General features: G+C 37.0%; 1 non-coding gene across 1 annotated transcript; it reads right to left on the bottom strand.

Annotated features, from left to right (window-relative positions):
- Positions 1 to 5,980: 5,980 nt before the first annotated feature.
- On the bottom strand, positions 5,981 to 6,065 carry TRNAQ-UUG. Its single transcript has one exon. It is a non-coding gene; the product is annotated as a tRNA-Gln (tRNA).
- Positions 6,066 to 10,840: the final 4,775 nt, after the last annotated feature.

Here is a 10,840-nt window from a genome sequence, read left to right as displayed (position 1 = left end):
TTGTAAGGTTTCCAATGGCTTCAGATCTTTTCTGTGTGATGTATGGGCGCGAGTGCAAGTACAGAGCTCCTTACTTCTCCGCCATCTTGCCCCCTTCGCCGGGAAATAAATGTTTTTGACTCATTACTGTGATTATCTTGTTTTAACCATTTCAACCTGCCAACTTGGTTTCGATAACTAAACTGCTTCCATCCACCTGGTTAGATCTTTTTTAATGCATTGTTGTTTTTTTATACTTGTCCAGCACATGAAGAAATTATTTTATTGGTAGCAATATATGAAAATGTGATTATATTAGGAAATGATTTTATAAGGCACACGATATTGCAGACTATTGGGAAATAACACATTGTGTCTGTTTTACCAGGTCTATTGTAGATCTTTGTCATAAAATCAAAATCTCATTAACATTAACTTGGAAATATTAAGGAATAAAAAAAAACTACTTAATTTAAATTTCTAGTTTAAGTAGAAAAAGACACCTGTTATTCTTTGACCAGGACAGAGTTAGTAAAACTAGTCAGGAAGATCCAGGCTTGGGAATTTTTCTATGGATGGGGTAGTAGTTAGAATACATCAGTTGAATTATAGGTCACTTCCAGAAGAATCAATCCATAATCTCATGAGCTTAAGGGATATAGCGCCCAGTCACTTTCTTGGCATGAGAACATATGCCAGTATGACATTCTTCTTTTGTAAGTGAAGCAGTTGAAACCACTTCTTTTGGATAAAGGGAATGGGTCAAATTTGAAGAGAGTAGAAGATTCAGGTTCCTATATTGGATACCACTGCAAAGTGGTCTTCTGTATCATAGAAGACATAGACTAGTTCATATGGCTTTGTTGATAAGGAGTTTTTGATACTTCAAGGGCGTAGCTAGACTAGGTTTTAGCATCTTGGAAGGAATGTATATATCTTCAGAGATATTTCATGTTGACCTTAAGAAGGTGGATTTTTCATGGGGCCTTAAATAGAGATGGATGACTTCTTAACTTCTGTGGGTCACACAAGGAAACTGCTTAGCATGTATTTAGAGTCCAAGTGCCCTAATAGAGATATTTCCTTGGCATTCCTTTGCTGAGCTCTGGACTCCCAAGCATGGATAAGCAGACATATGCATTGGAAGCAAGTGGCTGTCAATCATAAGACTCTGTTTGAAGAGTCCCAGTGTGCTCATCAGCGAGAAGCCCACTCTGCTCCAGTTGGAGCATAAGATAATGATTCTGTTTTGGGGCGCCTGGGTGGCTTAGTCGGTTAAGCGTCTGACTTTTGCTTAGGTCATGATCTCGCGGTTTGTGGGTTCGAGCCCCGCGTCAGGCTCTGTGCTGACTGCCAGCTCAGAGCCTGGAGCCTGCTTTGGATTCTGTGTCTCCCTCTCCCTCTGACCCTCCCCTGCTCATGCTCTCTCTCTCTCCTAGAAATAAATAAAACATTAAAAAAAAAAGATAATTATTCTGTTTTATCATAACCTGAAGAAGGCAATAGGCCAGAGCTATCCAAAAGGAAGATAAAAAGGAAGAGAATAACATATGAATGCCTACTTGGGAATGGTTGCTTTCATTACAGTATGTCACTTGACCCTTTGAATAAAACTGGATGGCTAGTAACATATACATGTTCATGAATATTATGTTCTTATGTAACACTGTGTATGCAATATACGCTAAGTTTCCATTATCAATTATTGTGTAAAGTATATATAACATGAGTCTTATAGACCATGCAGACTCAGGTTTTTCCTTTGTTTCAAGTATCCACATAATGTTTAAACTGAACTTAATAGAATAGTACTGTTGCAGAGACAGTATGTTAGCCCCCATACCCAAATCTCACATTCTTTTTTTAGTTAACCCTCGCAACTAGGTATGATTGTTAACTAAATTATGTCCAATCAAGTGTTGTGCGCAACTTCCAGGCCCCATGCTTACGGGGGGGCGGGGGCAAGCCTCCACTTCCTCTTTTCTGCTACCTACAAGCTGGGTTGAGTTATGGTAAAGGGTTTTAGAGCCCAGGGTAGAAGCTGCTTCTTAAAGATGGCAGAGCAGCAAGACAGAAGGAGCCTGGGTCCATGACATAAAGTAACCCTATCAAGTTTGAACTGCTTACATTTCAAGTTTTACATGAGACAGAGAGAAAATTTGTTTAATCCCTTGTTCTGTGGATTTTTGTCAGGTAGGTGACCTGGTATCCCAATTACATGAACAACTTAAATATCAATATGCTAAAATGATAAAATGATAAAAGAATACACTACTTTTGTGTGGCTAGGAACATCTTTTCTTTAAAAAATATTAAAAATGGTTTGCTGATCCCCAGTAGTTAAGGTGTATACCCACAAGGGATCAAGGATCTCCGAAATTACCAACTCTTGATTTAGGCAAAGGGAGGGAACATGTGTGACTAGAAGTGAAGTACTCAAGCGAGTGTAAATTAGGTTAGGGCAATAATGATATTAATAAACACAGCTAGTAATTATAAAGCACTTAGGCATTAATATCCTAAGCTTTTTATCTATTTACTCATTTAATACTCACAGTGATCTTGTGGGGCTGTTAGTATCTCATTTAAGACAGGAGGATATGTATAATTCAGGCATAGAGAAGCTAAGTAACATGGTTAAGATCACCCAGCTAGTTAGGGGAGGAGGTAGAGTTTCACCTGGGACTGTAAATTCAAAGCTCTGCTCTTAACTTTGTTTACTTTATCACCATAAAGATGAACTGGAGAAGTTGGGGGCAGCATACACAGTGTTTTTGTTTTTTGTTTTTTGTTTTTATCATATGTGCACAATTACTATAAATGCTACCCAGGTACATGTTCCCATTTGAATGGGACTTTGCCCTGAACTGTCCAATGTTTCCACTAGGTCTCAAATTATAGAGAATTACTGTGTTCTTTAAATTCTCAGGAGCTTTTAAAACATCTCAGGGAGTTGCACTCTATGACCTTAGAACTATTTCCTAGTACAGGAATATTTCCTAGTAAGTTGTATCTAGGCTTTCTTGACTTTAGAATAGACAAACTATCTTTTTAAAAATATTGAAAATTTTATTTGAAGTATTACTTCAATCATATTGAATAAACTAAAAAAAAAAATCACTAAATTGTACACCTGAAACTCTATTAAACTGTATGTTAACTAACTGGAATTTAAATAAAAACTAAAAACAAGAAAAAAGTAACTTCCCTATGATCTCTTTATTTACTAAAGTACTTGTGTTCATTTATCTATAGATACTTTAACATTCCTGTACATGTGCAAATATATTTAAAATAGATAAGAAGAGTAGTGTAAATGTGTATCTCTGTTTTATATTTCCTTGCTGCTAATTAAAATGTGCTTTAGAGCAGATACATATAACAGATTAAACCCTATTGAAGTGTCCCAAAGGGTTTGTAGTCAAGTAAACAATTGCATATTAACTCACTGGAATGTTATTTCCCAACTTTTGTTCTAAGAACTGTATATAATTTTTAGCCTTCTCAGCAACAATACTCCCTACAGTAGCATTTTTATTTATCTTTTTGGGAGAAAATAATAAGCTGGACTTACTCAACAACAATTTGCCTACTTAATGGTTTCTTCTCAAACTTAGAAAAGAGAGAGAGAAGGAAACAAACCACGAGAGACTCTTAAAGATAGAGAACAAACTCAGGGTTGATGGAGGGAGGGAGGGGGCGGATGGGCTAGATGGGTGATGTGGATTAAGGAGGGTACTTGTTAATGATGAACACTGGGTGTTGTATGTAAGTTGTTCAATCACTGCATTCTAATCCTGAAACTAATACTACATTGTACATTAACTAATGAGAATTTAATAAAAGTTTCAAAAAAATAATAATTCTTCCAGGACAATGACTTTTGTAGGAATTTATGGAATTTTTGAGAATAAGAAAATCTGACATATTTATATACTGAAATGTAGAGTGTGTGTGTGCGTGCGTGTGTGTGTGTGTCTCCAGAATCTCTAGTGTACTGTAGGGATAATAATATGATTTAAAATACTTATACATAAATTAAATTCAGAGAGCTTCTCTCTAGAGTGATTTATTTGATGTAAAATAAAGTTATTGCTCTTGTGACAGATTTTCCAGATTCATTATATTAATAAGTGTTTTCTCCAATATAATTCTTCTGATACCTAAATGAGGTCAAAGCCATTAACAAGAGCAATAAGCAGAGATTTCTGGCTGCAGATAATTCCACATTGATTGCATTTATAGGGTTCTTTCAATATGCACTCTTTGATAATTATATGGTTATTCTTTTGGATAAAGTCTTCTCAACATTGACAACATTCTGTAGTTTCTCTCCATATGAGTTTTTGTATGTAAAATTAGGGCAGAACTTTGGCTGAAGAGTTATTGCCAGTCATGGCATTTGTATGATTTCTCTCCAGCATGGGTTCTGTGATGTGAAAAAAGGTGAGGTTTTTCAACTAAAAGTATTTTTCACAGTCTTCACACTCATATGGCTTTATCCAGTTGTGAGTTCTACAATGCCTAATGTGATGAAATCTCTGGCTTAAGACTTCCCTCATTCATTACATCCATAGGGACTCACTCTTATATGAGTTCTCTGATACATAATGAAGTATTTCCTACAATTAGGACTTTAATAAGGTTTCTCTCTGGTATGAGTTATCTTTTATTTAAGAAACCTATAGCTATGAAAAAAAAACCCAAATGTTTTTTGCACATTGATTATGGGCGTATAGTTTGTCTCCAGCATGAGTTCTCCAAAGCACAAGAAAAGCAAGAGAAGCAGGTAAAGTCATTCTACATGCTTATACATTCTTTACATTCATTTTTTCATCACCAGTATGATTTGTGTAAGGCTAATGTCGTGAGAACTCCAGCTTAATATTCTTTACAGTCATGAAGCTTTACTTTTTACTTATATTCTCAGACACCAAAGGATGTGCTATGAGTGAGAGAGTTATCACTGTCATTTGTAGAGTTTATCTCCTGCCGAGGTTCTTGCAAATTAAATAGGGTAAATGTTCCAACAAAAGATGTGATTACATTTTTGACTTTTATTTTCGTCACCTTTCCAATGTCCAGGGAAGTAAATTATATTTAAAATTTTTGACATGTGTATCATATTTACAGAGGAATTCCCTCAGCATTGGCTGAGCAAGAGAATATGATCCGCTCAGTAGTCACCATTTCCACAGATTTTCTCCTAAGTAAGTACTTACTTATGGGTGAATGCAGATTGCCTCAAATGTCTCTCCTTATTTGCTTGATAATTGTCCAACTTGTCTTTCCGTTTCTGATTTCTAATGACAGTAACCTAGAAATATTTCTTATTATTTCTTCCATTTTCATGTCACAGAATTATTTATCTTCAGAAATGCTATTTTTGGAAACTGGAGATTTAATTTCAACTTCAGTCTCTGAATGTGACCAGGTGTCTTGGTGAATACCTTTCTTTACCAGCCCTGGCTGTTCAGCCTTTTCCAACTAGAGGATTTACATTTGTTTAGAAAGTCAGTTCCTCAGTGAAACCAGGGTCTTATATTTTTCAAGCATCACATTTTTGTATGCAATCTGCTGAACAGTGTAAAGCTGCTTTTACTCCTCCTTGGTGTAGTTTACTGCCACATCCTTAAATGTCACCAGTGACTGGAACTGGACAGTTAGTAACTCAGCTTCCATTCCCTCTTCTTTCTTTATGGTGATTTCTTGAGTAAGTGGACATACCTGAGAGTGCCATCCTTCTTCCTGTGCCAGGTTCAGTGTGGCGTGGCCTGCCCCCACAGTCCTTCACTTTGACCTGACTCATACATGACCAAGGGCCAGCTGCTGCAGTCTTCTCCATATTACCCCCAACCCTCACTCTTTTTTTTTTTTTTTAATGTTCTTTTATTTATTTCTGAGAGAGAGAGAGAGACAGTGTGAGCAGGGGAGGGTCAGAGAGGGAGGGAGACACAGACTCCGAAATAGGCTCCAGGCTCTGAGCTCTCAGTCAGCACAGAGCCCGACGCGGGGCTCGAACCCACGAACCGTGAGATCATGACCTGAGCCAAAGTCAGACGCTCAACCGACTAAGCCACCCAGGCGCCCCTCCCAACCCTCACTCTTAAACACTCAGGCTGACCCATGCCCAGTCTGCCGACCTGCATAGGAATTTCTTTTAAAGCAAAGGCTATTCATTCCAAAGAAGATCTGTTGGAAAATAAGGATTATGTATCCAATGGTCATGTAAAATATACTAATATTTCAGAACTCACACTTACTTTCTTTTTACCTATTCAGAAAGTTAGGTAAGTCTAAATTCTATCCTAATGATTTAAAAAACTCTCTTCTCTGTATTACAGTTTATTTAAAAAAAATGAGATATTAGAATATAGGAATTAGAGGGGCGCCTGGGTGGCTTAGTGGGTTAAGCGTCAGACTTTCGCTTCGGTCATGATCTCGCGGTTCGTGGGTTCGAGCCCCGCATCGGGCTCTGTGCTGACTGCCAGCTCAGAGCCCGGAGCCTGTTTCAGTCTGTGCCTCCCTCTCTCTCTGACCCTGCCCTGCTCACGCTGTCTCTCTCTCTCTCTCCTAGAAATAAATAAATAAATAAATTATAAAAAAAATATTTAGAATATAGGAATTAGAAACCTGGTTTGGCCAACAGAGTGGTTTTTTTTTTTTAAAGCAGTAGAACTTAAATGTGTTTGATGGACCTTTACTGTCCAGTTCCTATGGTTTCATAACTTCCATGCCACTTTTCATAAGTTTTCAGAAGTATGGAATATGCTTCCTGTAGAACTTAAAGCATTTTTTCTTTTTTCTTTTTTTTTGTTTTGAGACACAGAGTGTGAGCAGGGGAGGGGCAGAGAGAGAGGGAGACACAGAATCTGAAGCAGTCCCCAGGCTCTGAGCTGTCAGCGCAGAGCCCTACACGGGGCTCGAACCCACAAGCCATGAGATCATGACCTGAGCCGAAGTGGGATGCTTAACTGACTGAGCCACCCAGGCGCCCCTAATACATGTTTTCTTTCTTGCTCATCTGGTCTGATTAACTTAATTTCACTGACATAGTGACAAATGCCATGTCTTTCAGAACATCCTGGATGATTCAGATCCCTTTAGGCTTAAAATGACAGAAGATAAGAGAGTTAACATAACTGTAGTGCAAGACCATAAACTTTTACTGTTTTCCTTTTCATGTATAAATAAATGGCTTCTGAATATACTTTCTGATAGAGTTAGAAAGGGATCTGTTAACCAGCTCAGTGGCTATATACCTCAGGCTGTGATCATCTGTTCTAGTAAAAATACCATGCCTGATACTGCAGCTGTAATTAGAGTTACATCTTGGTCAAGTTTGGGATAGTTTAATGTCATCTTTCAGGACTCATATAGTTTTGTAGAGGCCAGACTGGTGAATTAAATGTGAATATGATGGGGGTCACCACCCCTAGATCCTTCAGAACTTTGAGGCTCACACTAATACCTGCTACTTCCCTGTTAACAGATACCAGTTTTGATATACTATCTTGAAAGAACAAGAAGAGAGGTAATAGGACTTCTACTTGACTTTCCCTTCTCTAGTAGTTTTATCTTAAAGGACTATAAGCCAAACTGGGAGTTCTGTCTACAAGTATGTTCTTTTCAATTTTACTTTCAGGGACCCATAAATGACCACTGGCTGGATGCATAGACCCAGTGGACCTACATGAACCAGACTTGGGCTAGAACTCTATTTATTATCTCCTTTCCATATACCCACACTCTAGTTGGTAGGGAAATAATGATCATTGAGTTATCAAAGCCAGTTCATATTCTGTATCTAAAATTTCTCAAAATGTCTATATTGTATGATCGATTGATCCTCACCTAATCCCATTGGGAGTTCTGATGTTTGAATGGCACCTCAGAGTTGTTCTGTTTAAGGTAAAAGTATAAGATCTTTGGACCCCTGGATTGCCCACTTACTGGATTCAGTGTTCTCCTGAGGAGAAGGCATAACTGTGGCAAGGCACCTTCCTTCAGTCAAGGGCACTTTCCAGAGAAAGTCACATAAGCCAGCAATAGGCATCTCTCCTGGTATCTGGAGAAATTGAGTGTTTATCCTGAAAGGGGATCAGGCAGCATTCCTCAGCATCCACTCCACAACCATAGCCCAATTGTAATAGCAGAATGTTATGAAATATAAGTAAAGGAATAAGGTAGATGAGAAGGCCAAATATCAAAATGTTCAGACATAGCTCCTGTAGTATCATCATAACATCATTGAGTACAATATCATCCATCCATCCATCCATCCATCCATCCATCCATCCATCCATCTATCCATCCATCCATCCATCCAGTTAACTCTATACCAAATGCTGTACATTGTGAGCAAGGTTAGGGATCTTAGCATTGTTTGGATCCTGACTATTCCAGAAACTTTGAGAAGTACTTTTAGTCCTTATGGTATGAATAAAATGAAGCATATTCCGGTAAAGGAATTTACCCACAGTCATTAGCCTATTTAGTGAGAAGGTAACAATTGGAAGTGAGCTCTGCCTCCAGAGACTTCTGTGCTCTTCCTACTAAACCTACAGGCCTTTATAGAGAATAATAACCATAGGTTTATTGCCTAAAGTGTGGGTGAATGGAATACATTGGATCTGTGATAATAAGATTAGTCAAGTCAATGAGAGACATTTAAATGAATAGAAATTATTACTTTAGGAAATGAGAGAAATCTACGACTTGCTCTTATAGCTGTGTCTATTTTAGTATTTATTACTCTTTGTCAGTATGTGTCTGCAAAGAGATTTTGGTTGTTGAATGGTTATAGCTGATCTGCTGTCTTATTCTTCAATGTATCATAGTATTAATATAAAGCTTTTGCTACCTTCAGCAAAAGTGGATGGGAATTGCTTGTTACTCATATACTGGCCTTTCTTCATAAACATTAATGCCTGATGGCACTTGAAACATTATTTTAGTGGTTGAGACTATGTATTGGAAACAACATTAATAGCCTCCTGTGTGTTGAAGTGAAATGACTTTGCAGTGTCATTTGAAGAAAAGTACTCAACATTAGTTTTTATTTATTGGTGGAAATATTTACTTTAAGATTGTTTAGGGGAGAAAAATGTGTGTATAGAGACCCTTAACATTATGATGAGGTATATGCTACAAAATGCTAAAAATATAATTTTGTACACTGTCCTGCAGAAACACTGATATCAACCTAGAAATAATTCCAGATGTTACATTCTAGAGAAACTGACACATTTAATTATTGAGGAAGTTTTGACATACCCATTGCCAGAACCAAATAGCCTAGTGATTCTGCATCCACCGTCCGTTAAATTGTTGAAGTCTCTACCTGAAAACCTCTATATAAAGTAAAAAATAGGTCATTAGGACAGAAGACTTAGTGTATCTCATACAAAGCATTAGATTGCACTAAACATTCTATTTATCCAAATTAATGCTCTCCTCAAAACAGTCCCTCAAAATAGCAGTTATTATTCTTAGGTCATAAGTGACAAAAATGGTGGTAATTCTGTGGTCTTGCTTTTCTTCCTCTTTTTGCTTTCTTTCTTTGTGACTTTGCCTTGATTTGTCTGAAAGAGGCATGAAACAAAATCCATAGGCCACACTGGATATAAAACCCATTGTTATTTAGTATCAGAGTGTTTTAAAGACGATTTAGAAATTGTATAATTGCATTTGCTCACTTTAGAGATGAAAACCAGAAAAGCCAGGACAGACCGAGGCCCATTGTCACTGGCTGGTTGAGAGTTGAGTGGATGTTGCAGCAGATCTAACTGTGGGATAGTGCTCTTTTTGCCCTATGCCCATTCCACATCCTAGTTTTGTATGCAGATTTTGACTGCAAGTGGACAGAGTTCTTTAATCCGTGTAGATGACAATAAAAGAAAAAAAACTGTTTGTATCTCTTTTCTTCCTGTTTAGAATATCGACTTTTACCTTTTCAAAAGCAAAACGTGAAAACTGTTGTAACGGCATCATACACTGGAGTATAGAGTAGCTGAGAAAACACCCTGCATTCTGGGCCTTTCTTTTGGAGTGGAGAGGTACTCAGTGCTAGGAGGGAAAGGTAACAGTGAAATTGGCATCAAAATAAACAATGAAAAAGATTTTTACTTAAAAAGCTATCATTTGTATTGGAAGTTTACCATTAATATGGGTTTATTACTATAATTTATTCTGTAACTAAAAGAAGCAATCACCTATCTCATTTAAGGAATCTTTAACATTTCAACTCTTTTATTTGAATAGTTTTCTGAACGTATAATTTTATTCTCAAATACTATTGAAATATCTGTAAGAAACAGATTTATATGAATCTGTATTGTATTCTCTATCATGGATAGAATTCTGACTAAAGCATTGACTTTTTTATTCTTAGTTATGTGTCATTTTCACTTGGCAACAGTATTTCACATTGGGTTTTGCCAAGGTCAACTAATACAATAATTATTCAGAAGAGAAGAGCTCCTACTTTAAACACAACTCGCTGTGTTACCCATTGACCTTGACTAAAGAAAGGAGTTCATGCAGCTCCTTGCAAAGACAGAGCTCATTAAATAAACAAATGTGAAAAATGTAAATATTTCATTGGCTGTTTTCTGAATTTAATTTCTCATTGAAATTTAAGAAATTCACTTGCTCTGACACTTTTTTTGGTTCAGTAAACTGGGCCATTACAGTTTGTTCAAAGATCTCTGTGTTTTTTTAACCTAATTATTAGGACACATTAGCTTCAAGTTTCAAAGAGAATAAGGCGTTAGCCCTTTCTTGTATGTTAATTTATCATTGCTTTATATTTCTGATTAAGTAGTACATTGTCCTTTATATAAATAGAAGATTCTACTCA

This window comes from Hyaena hyaena, unplaced genomic scaffold, assembly GCF_003009895.1.
Source record: "Hyaena hyaena isolate Hyena2069 unplaced genomic scaffold, ASM300989v1 scaffold_136, whole genome shotgun sequence".
NCBI classification, from domain to species: Eukaryota; Metazoa; Chordata; class Mammalia; order Carnivora; family Hyaenidae; genus Hyaena; species Hyaena hyaena.
Note: the sequence above shows the minus strand (reverse complement) of the source record. Positions and strands in the feature narration are given on the sequence as shown.